The 19,347-nt window shown below is 36.0% G+C and overlaps 1 long non-coding RNA gene across 1 annotated transcript; it reads left to right on the top strand.

The window, feature by feature from the left end:
- The first annotated feature begins 4,629 nt into the window (after window positions 1-4,629).
- Window positions 4,630-19,140, top strand: LOC106882286 (uncharacterized). The gene is made up of 2 exons (XR_001410978.2): window positions 4,630-5,120; window positions 18,491-19,140. It is a non-coding gene; the product is annotated as an uncharacterized LOC106882286 (long non-coding RNA).
- The last annotated feature ends 207 nt before the right edge of the window (window positions 19,141-19,347 follow it).

The raw sequence follows: 19,347 nt of genomic DNA, 5'->3' as shown, positions 1-19,347 counted from the left end.
AAGAGCTCTCTAAACTTTGCCCAGGCTATTCTTATTCTAGCAGTTACACTTTCAGCGCACCCACCCCCACTACTAACTTGGTCACCCAGATAGCGGAAGCTATCAACTACCTCTAGTTTTTCTCCCTGGAATGAGATAGAAGTTGTTTCCTGTTTGTTCACAGTGTTTATTGCACCTGAACATCTGCCACATACAAAGACTAACTTTGTAGTTAATCTGCCTTTGATATTGCTGCACCTCTTATGTGTCCATAGCTTGCACTGGGTACATCTTATATATTTTATTCAGTTGAGTAAAGTGTCATCCAAGCTGATATTTATTGGTAATTAAACTTAATTTGCAACACCTGTGTGTATTTATCAGCTTTGTTTTTGTTGATAATTCTTAACAACTTTTCCTGTTTACACACGTCTGTGAGTGTATGTGAGAGAGAAAGGGAAGCACATATGTATATATACATATATATCATCATCATCGTTTAACGTCCGCTTTCCATGCTAGCATGGGTTGGGCGATTTGACTGAGGACTGGTGAAACCGGATGGCAACACCAGGCTCCAATCTAATTATATATATATATATATATATATATATATATATACACACATATATATAGAAATACACATATATATATATATATATATATGTATATCCATACACACATGTATATATACATACAAACGTACATTAATGGGCAAGTGTCTTCTACAATAGCCTCGAGCCAACCAAAGCCTTGTGAGTGGATTTGGTAGACGAAAGCTGAAAGAAGCCCATTGTATATATATATATATATATATATATATATATATGTATTCATGTATGTATGTATATGTTTGTGTCTGTGTTTGTCCCCCCAACATCGCTTGACAACCGATGCTGGTGTGTTTATGTCCCCATAACTTAGCGGTTCAGCAAGACAGACTAATAGAATAAGTACTAGGCTTACAAAAAATAAGTCCTGGGGTTGATTTGTTCAACTAAAGGCAGTGCTCCAGCATGTCCGCAGTCAAATGACTGAAACAAGTAAAAGAATAAAAGAATATAGCTATCATCTGCTCACAATTTGTGAAATAATACTTCGGTTATTACCAGTTAATCTCACATACAAACACACTGTCTCATTCAGTTACGTACACATACAAACACAAACACAGTCTCATACAGCATACACATGTACACACACACACACACACACAAATACCAGCAGACAATCAGCATCATATTTTTCATTTATTTATTTTTATAGAATGCTAACTTGAAGAGGAGGGTATGGCAAGTGAGTAAAGCAGACTGACATCATCAAGGGAAGGGAAGGGTATACTGAGTGAGGGTATACCAAGTGAGAGTAGACCGGGTGAGGGTATACCTAGTGAGGGTATACTGAGTGAGGGTACACAGATATGAACAATGGGATTATCTCCCTTTGATGTTGTTCATTGGCTTCCAGCTGTGTCATCCTCCTTCAGCTATGCCACCTTTCGGCAATCAATATCTAGCTGTGGTGTAATTATTGTTAATACCGCTAATATTGCTATTATGCAGTTCCCAAAACACTAACAGAAACCTTCTGAAATGCAAGCACGGCCCGAATATCTCCGTTCTGGAGTTCAGTATGGACCCTGGTACATGTGACTTTTTCAGGATTTCCATGTATTCGGCTATGCATAGCTTGCAGCGTTTTGTTCCATTTATGTATGGACCCAGACGATGGAGGATTTTCCATGTTATCGCATATGGAATTCCATCTTCCTTCAGTTTCCAGATATGGCTGGCCAGCGATGTTGCACATCTCCTTTCTAGGATCCTGAAGGAGGATCTATGGTTGGAAAGGCGTTTCTTAAAGGAAGTTCCCGGGCATCCAATGTATTTCCTTGGATGTGTGGAGTCGGTGCTGTGCCTACCATTGCTGTTGTTGTTGCTGCTACTGCTGCTGCTGTTGATGGTGTTGATTCTGGTGTTGCTGGAGCTGGGGCTGTTGGTGGTGGTGACACTGGAGGTGGTGGTTGCATTGGTAGTATTACTACCTCTGCGTGTGTTGCTGGTGGTACATGTGTTGGTGTTACTAAGCCTGCCGATGTTGATGTTGCTGCTGTTGCTGCCATCACTGCTACTAGTGTTGCTGCTGCTGCTGTTATTGTTGTTGTTGCAGGTGCTGTCGACAATGATGCTGCGGGGATTGACAATGTCACTGTTGCTGGTGCTGCAGTCAACGATAGTGTTGCTGAGGCCGTTGGTGTTCGTGTTGGCAAAGGTGGGGGTGGGGGTGGCGTTGGTAATGTTATTGCAGGATGTGGAGGGGGTGTTGTCGATGTTACCACTGTAGCCGAATATTTGTTATGTAGCCAATGTAGCCAAATATTTGTCATTATTAAGGCACCAAGCTGGCAGAAATGTTAGCATGCCTGGCAAAATGCTTAACAGTATTTCATCCGTCTTTACGTTGAGTTCAGATTCCGCCAAGGTTGACTATGCCCGACATCCTCTCTTACTTTTCTTACAACATAATGTTTGCATTACTTAAATACTTAACATATGAATATGTGGTCCTGATCCATCTTATCTAATAAATTTTTTACCACCAACTTGAATTCCTGTGAAAAAATATGTAAGCATTAGCACAAGGCTGCCCTGAAGATATCTGGTCACTTTCAAACTCACATCTGAACTTACATCTAAAACTCTTAACATGGTTCAAACCTTGTGGATCTGAAGTACTGTTTACATAGTGACCAGATTGAAACATGTGTAGGCATTTTTTATGCTTATGTTAATCTATGTTCTTTTAAATTTTATTTGTATTTAACTATTTGCTATGTCTTATTGTGATACGAATAAAATAAGTATCCACAATATTTTTTCTCCATTTTCTTATATTCATAAATGTAAATTAGACTGTTTATCCCTATATATTGAGAGAATTTTCCCAATATATCATTGATAACACCAGTTGATCTCTGGATTTTATAATCCCTTAGGAGGACATTATATCCTCAATTTGCCCATACATATATATATATATAGTCCCACCCATGCCAGCATGGAAGGTGGATATTAAATGATGATGATGAAGATATATATAGACACATACTTCATATACAGACATGTTTCAGAAAATTCCTGAACTAATTCTGTAGTGCACTAACAAATGGTAGCACACAGTTGTAAGGGTAGTGAGAGCTAGCAGTGACCTTCATGAGGCTCTGTGCTGAGTCATATCGCTGTGTTTACTTCACAAGTTATGAAATTTGTATTTTCATGATATATATATATCCAGATTATAAATTCACATTTATATCAATAATAATTGGTGCACTCGGCTTTGTAAGTAAATGCCTAAGTAACTATCTGGATAAACTAGGGTTTTCAAAATAAGAAATCAACCAATTAACTCGCACATTACAAATATAATATGTAAGTGGAACAGTAAAAATATGCAAGACTTTTCTCAAGTTTAAAAGGTAACATTTTTGTTATCTTTGTAACAGAATGAGATGTTGAGGGATCAGTGTAAGTTCCCAGGTGTAGCAGATGATGTTAGGCATGTTGGACCAGTATCGAAGAAAACAATGAAGAAAGAATAGGAATGTAGCTTACATTATTTATTTGGTCACAGTTGCATTCACTTGTTGGATACTGAAAGCTTGATTTGAAATATGAACAAATATGCCACTACATAATGCAGCCAACTACTTTGAGTCGGTGAAGTTGTGTACACAGAGAAATGTGCAAAGTAGAACGGAGGAAAGAGAAAGTTGATGGGACAAGACAGTACAAAGACATACTTTGTATCTGTGTGTGCATTCGCCTATTGCTTCATCTGTGTTGTCTTTCTACATTGTTGCTCTGTCGGGTCTCCCTTGTCTCACTCTGCTGACTGCTTGTATCTGTCTGTAGAACTGGTATTTATAATGTCCCATTCTAACTAGAAAGATGGATATACCATCATAAGGGTAACTTATGTTCATTTAGCACACTTGCTGTCCATTTGAACTTTCTGTGACACAGCCAGGTCGGAGGTCGAGTGGAAACTCATCAATCACTTTTGACAGGACAAAAAGATTTTCCCGCTTGGTCAACAAATAGGGAGTGCTACCGGCGAGCGAGAATTCTAAGATTCAGTTTCGAATCTCAGCCAGGAAAATAAAATGTAGATTCCACATATACTTTCCAGCGATGGGGTTTTGTATCTATGTTAGGAACCAGCTCTTTCCTCAGAGGAAGAATTCAAATAACTAAAAACTGAAGAGAATCTCTCCCCCCCCCCACACACACTATTTTTATCAGTAGATGTTACAGTGAGAGTTACGTGCGAAACTGAGTCACCCTAACTTCTGCCGATTATTAATAAAAACCTACACTCATGTTCTTGTCTCTCCTCTCTCTCTTTCTCTGTATATATATATATATATATATGTGTGTGTGTGTGTACTTATACATATATTATACATACGTACTCAAACGAATAAAGCGTAAGTAACGATAATTCGGAAGTCTCAAAGTACAAAATGAGAGAATTACAGTGTGAGAGTGTAAGAAAGTTAGGGTGAAATAGAGTGTGTGTGTGTATACATACATACATATATATATATATATATATATATATAATAGAACTTCAGAAGTATTAGAGAGAGAGAGAATGTGTGTGTGACAAAGAATTAATAAGATATAGGAAAAGTAAATGAGCAGCAAATAGTATTAGAGAGCGGCTAATGACATATGAGAGAGTGAGCGTAGATGTTAGACAAGATTAAAGTGTTTGAGAAAGAAAGATAGGGAGAAAGAGACAGACAGAGAGAGACTGAATGTTACTCAAAAAGAAGTATAAGGGAGAGTAAGAAGTTAAGCGAAAATGAGAGGTACTTGTTAAACAAGTATTAGAGATAAAGTAATAAAAGAGAGTTTGTAGGTGAAAGATAGAGGGGAGTAAAAGAGTGAGTGAGAAAAGCAAGTTTCTATGTTGAACAAGAGAGAGAGAGAGGGAAAGAGAGTGGAGGGAGAAGGAGAAATGTGTAAGTGGGCTTGGCAAGTTTTCTAAACTAGTGTTCGCAAAGCGGTTCGTCTCAGGAAAATTTATTGCTATATAACGGCATTGGATCCTCAGATCGCAACTTTTAGATACCGGTAAGGAAAACAGTTTCAACAGTGTCATATATATATATATATATATATATATATATACACACACACACATTCATATATGTATATATAAATTCATTTCATCGCCTTCCTTTTATGGCTTAAACTTGCGAAGCATTTTGTTTTATATACACACCCACTTTTAGAATAGAGTTAGTTTTAAGAATATATATATATATATATACATACACACACACACGTGTGCGTGTATGTAAATATATATATTTGTGTATAAATTATATATATATATAATCGTTAGTTTGGCAAAATATATATTGTATTTCACTATGGTTAAACATACCTACTTTTTGAACTTATTACTTCCTGGAATAATAATATTACATACATATAAATTCCTGTAGAATAGAGTCGAAAATTACATATTGCACCAAAAAAAATCACAAATACATAAATAAGGAATTTACAAAAGAAAAAAACTTTTTTTAGCACGTTTCGTGTTCAAATTTTTAACTGCTTCCTTCTCTCAAACTTCATTAGGTGGGTGGGGCAAAATGAGAAACTTTTGATTTCTGGTTATTTCCTCTCTACCTGTTTGAAATCATTACACTGCAAGTATTGCATCATCATTTTGTACTGTTTTCATCTTTAGAAGTAAAAATTAGTCAACATTGTTATTGTTAACGATGTTGAGAGAGTCCGAAACAGTCAAATGGCAGGTCCTATTTTTCCAAGTAATTTTTCAACTTTGTAATTGTAATTGCTAATAAAATACCTAGATAAATTTGGCATAACTACAGGGTTTTACCCCCCAGACTTTGGGAGGTCATAACTTTTATGCCGATAATTTTTGTTGTTTAATAATCAATATTCTTTTTTGTTGGATTCCAAGTCAATTTCTTTCCACACTAATGTCTAATTTGATCATTTTGAAGTTTCACAAAATGATGTCTAAAAGGGGGTAAAATGAGTAATGGCTAATTTCAATAATTTCTCTTTAACTGCATGGTGTGTAAATGTATCAATCATAAAGACACTTCAGCAGATCGTGAAAAAGCTATAGGTGATATTTTATGTTGAATTGTTTTATTTTCTGTTTAGTCGAGTTTCGTTGATTTCATACCATGTGCCATTTTCCCCTGATCCTCTTTCATTTGACCTAGATATACATTTCTTTTTTTTTTTACATATCTAATCTTTTTGATATCTAGGAATGGATATTGATGTGTATGAGTCTGTTTTTTGGAGAATTGAAGCAGCAAGTTTACCTTATCTTGACTTACTCGTTTTACCCCCGCCAAACTTGTGTTTTATATGCTCAGAGAACGGTGATAATTTTCTGAAATAGTTATCAGATTATGTCGTTATGCTTTTAATGCATTTAGGGAAGGTTCATTTGCTTAGCTGATATAGTTTTTGTAAGGTAATGAACATTAAAAAAATTTTATTTTTGTGTTTCAAAGTCAAAAATGCAGAAAAAGCACCTCGTTTTGTGTCCCCTCCACCGGACATTTTTCCAGAAATTTATTTTTGGAGGGAGGACGGGATTTATATTAGGCATATTTGGCGATTTTTGGTTAAAGGTACATATTTCAAGAAGTTCGCTGCATAGTTTTTAAGTATTATAACCTGAAATGTTTAAAAAATAAATGTGAAAATGTTAATAACTAAAGATCACGGCCGAAAAATTGCGGTAAGGGTGACGGAAATCTCATAATTTATTTACACAATTCCTTCATATATAGATCCAAAGAAATTGTGATATTGGGTGCACTCGATATTTTCGTCTCTATAAGAATGCTTACGATACACATGCATATGAGTGTATATAAGTGTGTATTTATAAGGAGGGTGGCAAGTTTACAGATGAAGAACTCAAAAGATAAATTTGAGAGTAAATTAACATTTAATCCATAATAATTAGTTCAACAGAATATACTTTGTTTCTCCTCCGCTTTTTTAGGAACGACAGAGCAATATATAGGGAAGCAAATTTATAAATTAATTTTGGCTAGAAGGAAATTATACATGCGCGCATATATATAGAAACACAAACATATAAGCCATATCTTTTATCTTTTACTTGTTTCATTCACTGGACTGCGACCATGCTGAGCACCGTATTGAAGTGTAATCGAACAAATCAACTCTAGTACATATTCTGTTGGTTTCTTTTACCGAACCAGTGAGTTCTGGAGACCTAAACAAACCAACGCTTGTGTCAATCGGTGGCAGGGGACAAACAGACACAAAGATACACACACACACATCCAACAGACTTCCACACAATTTCTGATCTACCAAATTTACTCAGAAGGATTAATTAGTCTGGAGCTCTTGTGGAAGACACTTGCTCAAGGTACCAAGCTGTGGTACTGAATCCAAAACCACATGTTTGCAAAGTAAGATTCTTAACCACACATCCTGTACTTATTGTTTGCAAAGTAAGTTTCTTAACCACACAGCCTGTGCCTACGCACACACACATCACCATCATCATTAGTATCATTATCGTAATGTCCACGTTTGCATGCACACGGATCAGACAGTTTGAAAATTTTCTATGGTCAGGTGCCCTTCCTGTTGTCACACCTCACCAGTTTTTGAATAAGGGAATATGTCTGGACGTTTTTTCACTGAATATCGGATATGAGTGATGTTGCTTATTCTCATTTTGCAATTATGCAACGTCAAGACAAGGAGGCACAAACATACATAGATATGATGAGCTTCTTTCCACCTACCAAATCTACTCACAATGCTTTGGTCAACACGGGGCTGTAGTAGAGGATACTTGCCATATAGCCACTCCAACATCACAATAATACAGGTTAATTCTAATTCAAACTGGCATGAAAATGATGAAAGGAACTAAATCAGTAATTAGTGATTTAGTTCCTGTGACCAGCTGAGCACCTTAGAAAGGTATCTTCTACCATAGCTATGGGTTAATCTAAGCCTTGTGATTGAAACTAGATAGATGGAAACCTGTTGAATGAACTGTGCCTGTTCTTGGATTGTAGTCGTAATCCGTCACCTAGTTTAATCTAATGATAACTTGATATCTTTCTCCCTTCCCCATCCTCCAGTCTCCAAAAACCATGGAAAATCAACCTTGTCCTTGATTTTTGGAAATAAGCCATTACAAAGCAAAACAATAGTCACCTATGAAAGGAAATTTCGTGTAAATTGATTTGCTTTGAGACCTTATTCAATGATTCAGCCTGCAATTCTTGTGTTAATTTGAATTTGTATAAGATATCCATCTTTTTAAAACAAGTACAGCAGTAGTATTGTATACACACATACACAACATTTGAATATGTGATACAGCTATAAAAACTGTTATATCTAAATATAATATCATATGAGTAAGATTCAGTTGAATTAGTTACTTAAATTGAGGCACCTCGTTAGGCTGGAATCATATACACACACCAATATTATGTAAATATTAAACTTGGTACATGAGTACAGCCAAATGATATTCTGGCAGTGTACAGCCAAATGGTCATAATGGATTGACACCTGTACCTCTACTGTTTCTCATTTATATAATGTTATATGTATATTATATATATATTTTGTATTAGAATAAATTGCTCCAAGGACCTATTTCTTAAGCCTGTACTTGTTCCATCGTTTTTTTAATTTTTTTTTACCAAACTGCTAAGTTATGGGGATATAAAAACACCAACACCGGTTGTCAAACAGTGATGAAGATGGGGGACAAAGATACACACACACACACATATATAATGGGCTTCTTTCACTTTCCCTATACCAAATCCACTCAAGACTTTGGTCGGCCCTAGAACCACGTGGTTGAGAAGCAAGCTTCTTACCACATATCCACACCTGCGCCTATATATATATATATGTGTGTGTGTGTGTGTGTGTATTATGTTATAGTCTTATGCAAGTTACATCATCCTTGCACATGTTTGGTCCACTACTGGACAAAGCATTTTCTCTCCACCAACCACAGTCTGATGTTTATTTATCTATGTTAGGTGCCAGAGAATTTGACAAAGTTGTTATTCCAACTTCTGCATGGTCTTCTCCTCCTTTTTTCTGGATGTGATGTACACTCTGTCAATTTGTTATTCCATCTAACATCAGATGGGCAGAAGGTGATATAATGTCAGGAATGACATGCAAAAAGCACAATCAAGCAGAATCTCTGCTTGATTTCACAAAAATGATGTCCATGGAGTAAACTGTATACTTACCAACCAGAAACAATGACAATTTAGGTCTTTGCTTCACCAACAAAGTCCCTTTCCATCCATTACAACCTGTTGTATCAAGAGTTCTGGAATGCAATGAAATATATGAAAGTAAGAAAAGCCCAGGGCCCAATAATATCCCATTGAAATTGCTGCAACATAGCAGATTGCTGCTGCAAACTAAGCTCTTCACCCAGTTCCTAAATATGTGGGAAGCACATCAGGTCCCAAATGATCTCGAAGATACCATCATCATCAATATATTCAAGAAAGGAGTTAAAAGATCCTATGGAAACTATTGTGGAATCTTGCTAGTTGCTATTGCAGAAAAGATCTTTGCTCAAATGCTCTTGAACTGTTTCCAGGTCATCATAAAAGAAGTCATTCCAGAATCTTGGCATGGTTTCCAGGCATCCCATGGAGTCATAGACATGATCTTCTGTACCAGACAAATCCAACAGAAGTGTCAAGAACAACAAAAATCCTTTTTCCTTATCTTCTATGATTTAGAAAAAGCTTTTGACAGCATACTGAGACCAACCATGTAGATGGTTTTTAATCGTTTTAACTGTCCTGATTATTTCATCTCACTGATCCAAGCATGATGGTATGACTGGATGTGTCTATCATTGTGATCAACTCTAAGAAGAATTCCCAATTATATGTAGATTGAAACAAGATTGCATTCTCGCTCCTATGTTTTTCTTCCTATACCTTGCCTGATGGCAGACTCTTCAACCTGGTGAGGTTTTGGTCAAAGAATCTCACCAGTACCAAGCGAATCTCAGAATAGTAGACTGATGACAACAGTCACTCAAGCTTAGAACTGCAACAAGTTGTCAATAATTTCATCAATGCATATCTATGTTTTAGGCTCACTGTAACTACTAAAAAAACTCAAGTCCTTGCCCAAACAACCCCAAATTCTGCCCTTTAGCACTTTAACATCATTTTGGGCTCATTACTGGAGTAAGTTAATCATTTTGTATATCTTGGAAGTGTGCTCTCTACCAAATGCAATTGTAAGCAAGATGTGAAATGAATAATCAGATCAGCTTACTCAGATTTCAGTGAACTAACAAATCATGTATTCAAAAACAAAGACCTGACTTTGAAGACAAAGATTATCGTCTACCAAGCTGTTGTCATATCCATGCTATTATATGTTTGTGAAACTTGAACTTTGTATCAATGTGACATCAAAAGATTTGAACACTTTTATCAACCAAAACTTTGCTCTCTTTTGAACATCAAGTGGTTTTACTATAAGATGGTATCAAAAAGTTCCTGGACTAGTTATGTTTGATAAAAAAATAACTCATTTATCTAAGCTTTGAAATAGTCACTTTGTGCAGAATATACCAGTCCCAGCGTTCCTGCCACTTACGGAATCTGGCCTGGAAGTTGATTTCTGTAAGCAAGTCGAGGACCTTCAACAATTCATTGTTGATTTCAACAATGGTGTTAAAACAGCAACTTTGAGCTGCATTTTCATCTTGAGGAAGAGATGGAAGTTTGCAGTTGCTAAATCTAGTGATTAGGGTAATTTTGGAAGTGATATCATGTTGTGTTTGGCGAGAAACTCACAAGGAAGAAGAGCTCAGTGAAAGGGTGCATTGTTGTTGTGAAGAACCCAATTCTTTGCACTCCACAGATCTGAATGTCCCCCCTTAAATGCTTCAGAAGGTCACAGTAGAATTCACGATTGATGGTCCAGCTATGGGGGACGAATTCTCGTTGCACAATACCATGGATATAAAAAAAAACAATGAGCATGCTCTTGATTGAGATGCATTTCTGTCATGTGCCTGTGCCACTCCAAACATTGTGTACAACCCATTCCTTGTTGCCATAAGCTTGCCAAAGCATGCTCAATGTCTCTGTGGCAGACTTCCCAAGTTTAACACAAAATTTCACATTGGGCTCTTCTAACTTCCTGTCCATGGCAAAAATCACAGACTACATACACATGATTGCAAAAACACAAATTTCACTACTTGCAAAGTAAACACCACAATGTCATTCGGCACACTACCTCATGAGGGTCACTGATAGTTTTCACTGTGCACCCAACCATGTGCTGCCATCTGTTGGTGTACTACAGAACTAGACCAGGAACTTCTTGATACCACCTTGTATGTCTCCAATAACTCCATAATGGAAAGAGTGAATAGCCAGAGCATTGAATCCCTAATCATCAAACATATTCTTTGATGGGCTGACAATGGCACCAGGATGAACAATGAACATCTTCCTTGTCAAATCCTCTTTAGTGAACTGCCAACTGGGAAAAGACAAAGAGGAGCCCCTCTTCAACACTGAAGCAATCTACAGTCAACTCTGAAGCAATCTATCTTCAACCCATTGGCTTTTAAGACAACCATAATCAACCATTCTGACTACTGACAAAACATAAACAATAACATAAAATTGTTTAAAAGGGAAAGAATAATAAAAGAGGAGGAGAAACAATAGCAATGGAAAGCCAGACAGCAGCAACCACAACCATTTGCATGTGGCCAATGTAATCATGAGCTCTATGCAATGATTGACCTCATTAGCCACATTCATCACTGACATTGATGGTCCAAATATGCATTCAGAAGAAATCAATCCTTAGATTTGAGGGATAAGACACTGCTGCAAATATATATATCCTAATTTAGGGGATGGAGTGGATAAAATCCAGTCTACATATATTTCCTAGCTAGCAGAATCTTGGAAGTAGTAATTACCCAAACGAGGGTACTCGTCAGGCTTGACAAGTAGCTAATGGAGTACCCCTCATTTGGGTAATTATTTGCATACACAGCAACCCCAGTTGCTAACTGTAAACTATAAAATAACTTTTTCAACTTATCAAACTTCAATATGGGAAAAATTTACAACCATCTGTGTCAATAAACCACTGTTGTTCCTGTAAGTTTGTAAATTTCGTATAAATCAAATTGAGTATGCTTATTTCTTAGTATTTGAACTATTTGAGTTATTTTCGCAATTTATCCAGTACAATGCTTTTAAGGAATACACATTTTGTATTGTTGTTACTGGATTAGCGAAACAATTATGAGAACGGAACCAAGGGATAATCCCCACTTTCCTGGGAATTACCGGGTACGTCAGTTAGTATATATATATGTATTGGAATGAGAGGTAAGGAGTGAAGGGTGGTTATGCACAGGATGGGAGAAGCAGCTGAAAGAGCCTCTTGTTGACTTTGGAGCAAGAGAGATGAGTTAAGCTGGAAGCCAGGAGGAGATGAGGAGCAGTGACTGGGCCACTTCTGCTGACCCACCAATAGGAGGGAGTTATGGTTCAGAGTCGAGACAACTGATGAACATTAGATACCATCTGATGACATTGGCTCCTCCTGGCCAAGGGAAAAGCACCTCCTTATAGGTGTTTAACAAATTATACATATATGTGTGTGTATGTATGTATATATAATTTAAGTATGTGTGTGTGTGTATATATATATATATATATATATATATATATATATCATCATATATGTATGTATGTTGTTGTGCACAAAGATAAGAATAGTATTACCCAAATAAATTATCGAGAATTGCCTTTCACAAATTAATATGTTCACACAGTTTCTTTATTCTATTGAAATGCATTAGTCCACTTTCAGTCATGTGGGGGTGGTCAGGACCCTTCCATAACTTTCCCTCTTTTTGAGAATTAAACTCTGTCTAGAGTTTAATAACTCTTATGCTTAAGGTCTAATTCCAGAATTTCCATTCTTTTCCTTTTTCTGATACTTGATCGTGTAGTTTCAATTTGTTTGGGTGTTGGTACCTCAAAGGTGTCATAAAAAACTTCCATGGGAATTTCATCTCTCATGACCATTTCTTCCGTAAATCTTTTTTTAAGTTGCTTTATATGTCTTTTATGTTTGAAATTTTTTCCTTTTACCAAGAATAACATTTTCCCAATTTGTTTAATAATTACACAATCTTCCCAGCTTGCTTTACCATTTCTATATGTTTTCAAAAAACTTTGTCACCTATCTTGAAAAAGTTTGAATTATAATTGTTGTTCACCATTTTTCTGTTTTTTACTTGGTAACAACTTGTCAAAGACAGATCTCATCTCACAAGCGAACATTACTTCTGCAGGTGACATTCAAGACAGGGTAGGGTATTTGGATTAGGTGTTACTTGGTATACTTTTAGGAATTGTTGAAGTGCTAGATCATCCATTACTTCATTGTTCACCTTCTTTAAAGCCCTCTTAAAAGCATTGACAAAGCACTCCACCTGTCCATTTGACCCAGGATGATATGGCAGAGTGGTCACATTCCATTATTAGTATTAGACATAATGGTATCACAAATACCATATTTGGCAAACAGTTCATGTATTGGGTTAGCAACTAAGTTCCTGCCGTTTTTTAAAATTTTTATTTTTTACAAGGTTTAATAAAAAAAATAACAACTAATTAATCAATAATGTATTCACCCTTGTTGTTTACAACTTCTTCCCAACGTTCAACAAGATTTTCAATACCTTGTTGGTAGAAATCACCCAATTTCGGCTTGGAAAATTGATCCAACCAAGCTCTCAATTCTGCATCAGTATTGAATGAAACTCCGTGCATAGCATTTGAAAGAGGTAGAAATCCATTGGTGCCAAATCAGGAGAGTATGGTGGGTGTGGCAGCACTTCCCAGCCATGCATTTGAATGGCTTCCTTGGTCATATTGGTGATATGAGGGTGGGCGTTGTCATGCAGCAGAAGAACTCCATGTTGCTGATTAGGTCTTTTCTCTTGAATAGCTGTGTTGAGTTGTTCCATCTGAACATAGAGTTCCATGTTGACCATTTGGTTCTGTTCAAGCAATTCATAATGGATAATCCCTTCCCAGTCCCACCATACACACAACATCGTTTTAGATCTTGTTTTACGCACGGTGTCGCTTGTTTACCGGGGTGAAGGCATTCTTTAAGCTGCTTCATATTGATGTACAGGCACCATTTTTCGTCGCCAGTAACGATTCGGTAAAGAAATCAATGTTAGTGACCATGAATTGAGTGGTGACAAGCAAGCAAAGCAGTGGAGATTGTGGCTCATTGATTTTTGTTGTTGTCACTTAAAGCATGTGGAATCCATGCTCCATACTTCTGAATCTTTCCCATCGAGTGAAGATGCTTCTCTATAGCAGTGTGGGAGCATTCCATTTTCTCTGCCAGTTCCCTTGTTGTTTGACGAGAATTTTCGTGCAAAAGTTGGTTTAATCGCTCTTCATCAAACTCAACTGGACGGTCAGAACGAAGTGCGTCTTTGAGGTCAAAATTTCCAGTTTTTAACTTGGCATACCAATCACGAGTGGTTCGTTCAGCTATGACACCCTCTCCATACACAGCACAAATGTTGCGAGCAGCTTTTGCAGCCTTAGAACCTTGATTAAAAGCAAAAAGGAGGTGTTGAAAATGCTTGTTTTTCTTAATTTGACATTCCATTTTAATGATCTGAAAATAAACAAAAATTAACTAAAATTAACTTGGAAAAAAAAAAAAAGATTCCAAAATGATTCAAAAATAGATTCCAAACTTTAAAAACGCAATGAATTCCAAAATTTAAAAAAACGGCGTTAACTTAGTTGCCAGCCCAATAAAAAACTTACTGTAACCATAGATGTTGGCTTTTTACACTTATGCACTTCAGGCCACTTAGAAAAACTGTCTACCACAACCAGGTAATATGAACCATTAAGTGGACCTGCATAATCAAAATGCAGTCTGGACCATGGGATATCTGTTTTTTGGCCACAGTTGCCATTTTGTGGTAAGTGATTTTGTTGCTAGTGCACAACCTTTGCATGCTTTTACTAGTTCTTCAGTGTCATGGTCCATTCTTGGCCAATATATATATAACTTCGCATTAACAATTTCATTCTTGAAATCCCTAGGTGACCAATGTGAAATTCCTTTAGTAAATGCTTCTGTAGTGTGGCTGGCACAATGACTTGTTGTGTGTACATTAACATATTGTCACAAATTGAGAACAGGTTTGTATTTGTGTTGCTTTTAGCAAAAGGAATATTTTTATATCTTTTTCTTCAGCCCTCAGCATTTCTTTCATATTTTCGATAAATTTGTTTTCCACTTTTACTTTTATGTCTTGTAATGTAACTGGTAATTCACATATGACATTACATAAAACATTTTTAATTTCATTTTCTGCTCACAACACAGCAATCACGATATCCTCAAATGGTTCAGTATTTTTTTATATCTATCTTGATAAACAATCAGCATGTCCTAATTTCTTAGATGGTATAAACTCCATTTTAAGATCATAGTTTAGTAATATAGTACCCCAGCATTACAACCTATTAGTAGTATGCATATGAAATTCCTTTCTTTTATTCATAAATAGATAATAACTGACGATGATCAGTCTGTAATTGAAAATTTCTGCCGTATAAAAATCTGAAATTTTTTTTACAGTAAAAATTATCGCTAGAGCCTCTTTTGCAACATGGCTGTAATATTTTTCTGCAGGAGCAAGCATGACGTATGAACCATGGCCTTCATGTTACCATCTTCACATTTATGTAGCACTAGCTTAAAAGCCACCCTATCAGGTGGCTTTTAAGCTAGCTCCTGTGGAGGGCTTGTCATTGGGCCTTGGGCCGAACAATGATATTTCATGCATTGAGCCAGGTACAGACACCACCACTAGTTCTTGGTGATGTTGTTTCCTGAAAGATAAACTAAAATGAACAGGATGGAAAACATTTACGAGCCCTATTGCCAAATGTATGGTGGCACCAACACAGGTGAATATTCACTTGAATGGTTCTTGGAATACATGAGCACTGCAAGTCTGCACTCAGTGAATGGCTTCTGTTATGGTATGGTGAGATTTGCATCTATGCCAATAATCTGCTTATCTATCTATCTCTGTTCATGAGTTGAGCTCAGAGAGCCACTACCACATAGCTGGTAGATGATGAAGAATCTGAAGAAACAGACAGAGGAGATGAAGAGAAAGGAGAAGAACAACAAGATCTTATTGGTTCCTTGGGCGGTGCTACTCATGCAACTGTTGAAGGTGTGGATACTTCTGCAATGTTATCTACTAGCTCTGCCAAATCCTCTATGCACATTGACTCTTGTAGCAGCAAGGAAATACTGGATGGTGGTTGCTAAACGCTTGATGACTAGCTGCTTGAATATCACTGAGTACATGGTGTTGTTGCCTAGCAACCACTTCATGTGCCACAGAAGTTGAGAAGGCTTCCTGTTGCTCAATTCCTCTGTGATGATAAGCTGATAAACCATTACTGTTGGGAGACTCTAGATGCATTTAATTAATAACCCTCACCTAAGAGTTTCATACAGAACAATGACATCTGGAGAAGTAAGCAAATCCTGGATTTCCAACAGAATCTCTGGTGGAAGGATACTGATTATGTAAGACATGCATGTGCTATCTGATGTAATGCACAGGGATGAAAACTGCACTTCTAGATAGATAAACCGTTGGGTTATGCATCCAAAACATGGAAACACACAGTGATATAGCAGCTTTAGTATGTGTTGATAATGTTCAAAAGACATCTCAGTGTTGCAGGCCCTGGTTAATGGTGTTGGAAGATGAGGTTGCGAAATGTTCTGTAAACGTTCAGTACTGACTACTATTTTTTGTGTTTGGGTTACCAGCTGTATGGAAAGAAACACTGGAGAGATAGAATTAGAACTGGAGAGATAGAATTAGAAAGATAGGTATTCAGAGAGAGAGAGAGAGAAATAGGTGGGGTGGGTTGTGGGTGCAACAGAGGACAGATTATGTGTGTGTGTGTGTATGTGAAGGACATGCCTGTATGTATGGATGTTGTGGTGGACACCCTCAGCTGAGGAGTGGGCTAGTCCACTACTAATAAATAGTGGACAGACACAGTAAGTAGCGTCAGTCAGCAAGGTACACTGTACAGGCCAGTCATGAAGATGATGAAATACATCGTCATAATAGCAACAAGGATTCAGAGCTCACATAGTGAAAAAATGTTAAAAATCCCAAGGTGGGATCTGAACTACACACAGTGAAAAATATATAAAAAAAGATTCTGAAGAAAAAAAATGTCTGATAAAACTGGAACTCTAACACAGAACTGAACTACACACAGTGAAAAATAATAAGTCCGTGCAAAGGATTTAAGTCAGGTCACTATATGTAGTAGTGCTACCAGTAAACAATGTAGACTGGTACTACCTGTAGCATTTTGAAGAAAAAAAAATCTGGTTCTGTATGGAACAAAAAATAATTATAATAAGTCTGCGTGCTACCATTAAACAAAGACGTTGTCATAATGCAGGACATATCAACGGATGGCCATGTCAATCATCACAGAATAGCTGTTTTAACTTCTTCATCACACTGTTGTATGCTCTATCTTTTGTGTGCATCTAATTGTAAATATATGTGAATCTACCAAAGATTTTATGTCTTTGGGAATGTTCATGTTTAGCGTGGCCATATGTAGAATATTTATACCATTGTAACCTTTATCAATTCAAACAGTTTTTTTCTAAACTAAATAACTTATTAAGCTTAGCATTTCCAGTTAACGTTGTTTTTTTGTTTTTTTTTCTTTCATATAAATTAATCTATAATTGTTTGATACATTCTTTGTTGGAACTTTGCAAATTAGGTAATTTCAGCATTGGTCTGCCATCATGTATAATTGTTTCCCTTCTAAGTCTTTTTTTGAAAACCCTTTTTAAAAAGTTTTTCTATAACACACATTTCAGTCATTTAGATTAATATTTCAAATGTTCAAAATATATTTAAAAAAACAAATATACACACATGTGAGTGTATCCTTTCTATGAACTGAAAATCACATTGAATAAAATGGAAGATAATCTTAGTACATGAACGAAGTTTAATTATTAAATGATAACAACAAAAGAAAACTAAGCAATATTTTCTTGGATTTTAAATATAAAACAGAAAATAAATAAACCTTTATTTATCATGTAAATTGTCTTTCTCAGTTGACAAAATTTTTGTCCATAGTACACTGACAAAATTGATGAGAGTGACAATGTATGTAATTATGTGTGTGTGTATTCTTGTAAACACATTCTTGTATATAACTGTAAAACTATTATAATAATATTTGATTTTTTTTTTTTCCCCCCATTTCCAGATCTAAACCAACTTCATATTTGCTGACTTTTATCTTCAACACTTATTCTTTTTTCATCTGCACAACTCCTGGTGGAAAGCATAAAGATGATGAAAAAATCTTCCACATGGCGTAGCTGGGGTGGCTCTTACCATGGCCCACGGCAGGTGTTTGAACAGAAGCTTTCTGTCATGTATGACAAACACCAGCAACACATGGATGTGCTGCGTTTAGCTTATGAAAATTCACTAAAGGTTGCTTTGATGTTAATGGAAAGTGAAAAATCTCCAGAAGCTGTTACAGAATACCACAAGAGAGTTGCAGATTCCCTGGCAACTTATGAGGCTAATGTGGAAAGGATCTGGAAAAAATATGACGAGGTGACTGCTGACATTCTGGCAGATTATACAAGTAAAATGAAAATCAGTGGAAACAAAAGAAACTCTAACATTGAGCAAGATGAAAAGCAATAGGTTACTAAGGTTGTCTTATATTTTAACTGTTGAAATAAATTTTTAAAAAAATTTTAATGAAAAAAATTACCTCATCAGATGAATAACAAGTATAGTTTGGAGAAACTAACTTATAGTAATTTATCATATCACTCAGTAATGATATTTTTCTATATGTATTTTGTCATTAATTTGTAATACGAAAATTAATTTCCTTTTCCTCTCTCTCTCTCTTTCTTAATTTACATGTGTTTATATCCATTTATTGATGTAGTTTCTTTTATTATTTTGTTTTTTAATTTATCAGTTAAAATATGAGATAACTGCTTATAATAAATATATAGTTATTTATATATATATATATATATATATATATATATATATATATATAGTGCATCAGATATATTTTTTTTATGTGTAATTCCT

Source organism: Octopus bimaculoides, chromosome 14, assembly GCF_001194135.2.
Source record: "Octopus bimaculoides isolate UCB-OBI-ISO-001 chromosome 14, ASM119413v2, whole genome shotgun sequence".
Lineage (NCBI taxonomy): Eukaryota > Metazoa > Mollusca > Cephalopoda > Octopoda > Octopodidae > Octopus > Octopus bimaculoides.
Note: the sequence above shows the minus strand (reverse complement) of the source record. Positions and strands in the feature narration are given on the sequence as shown.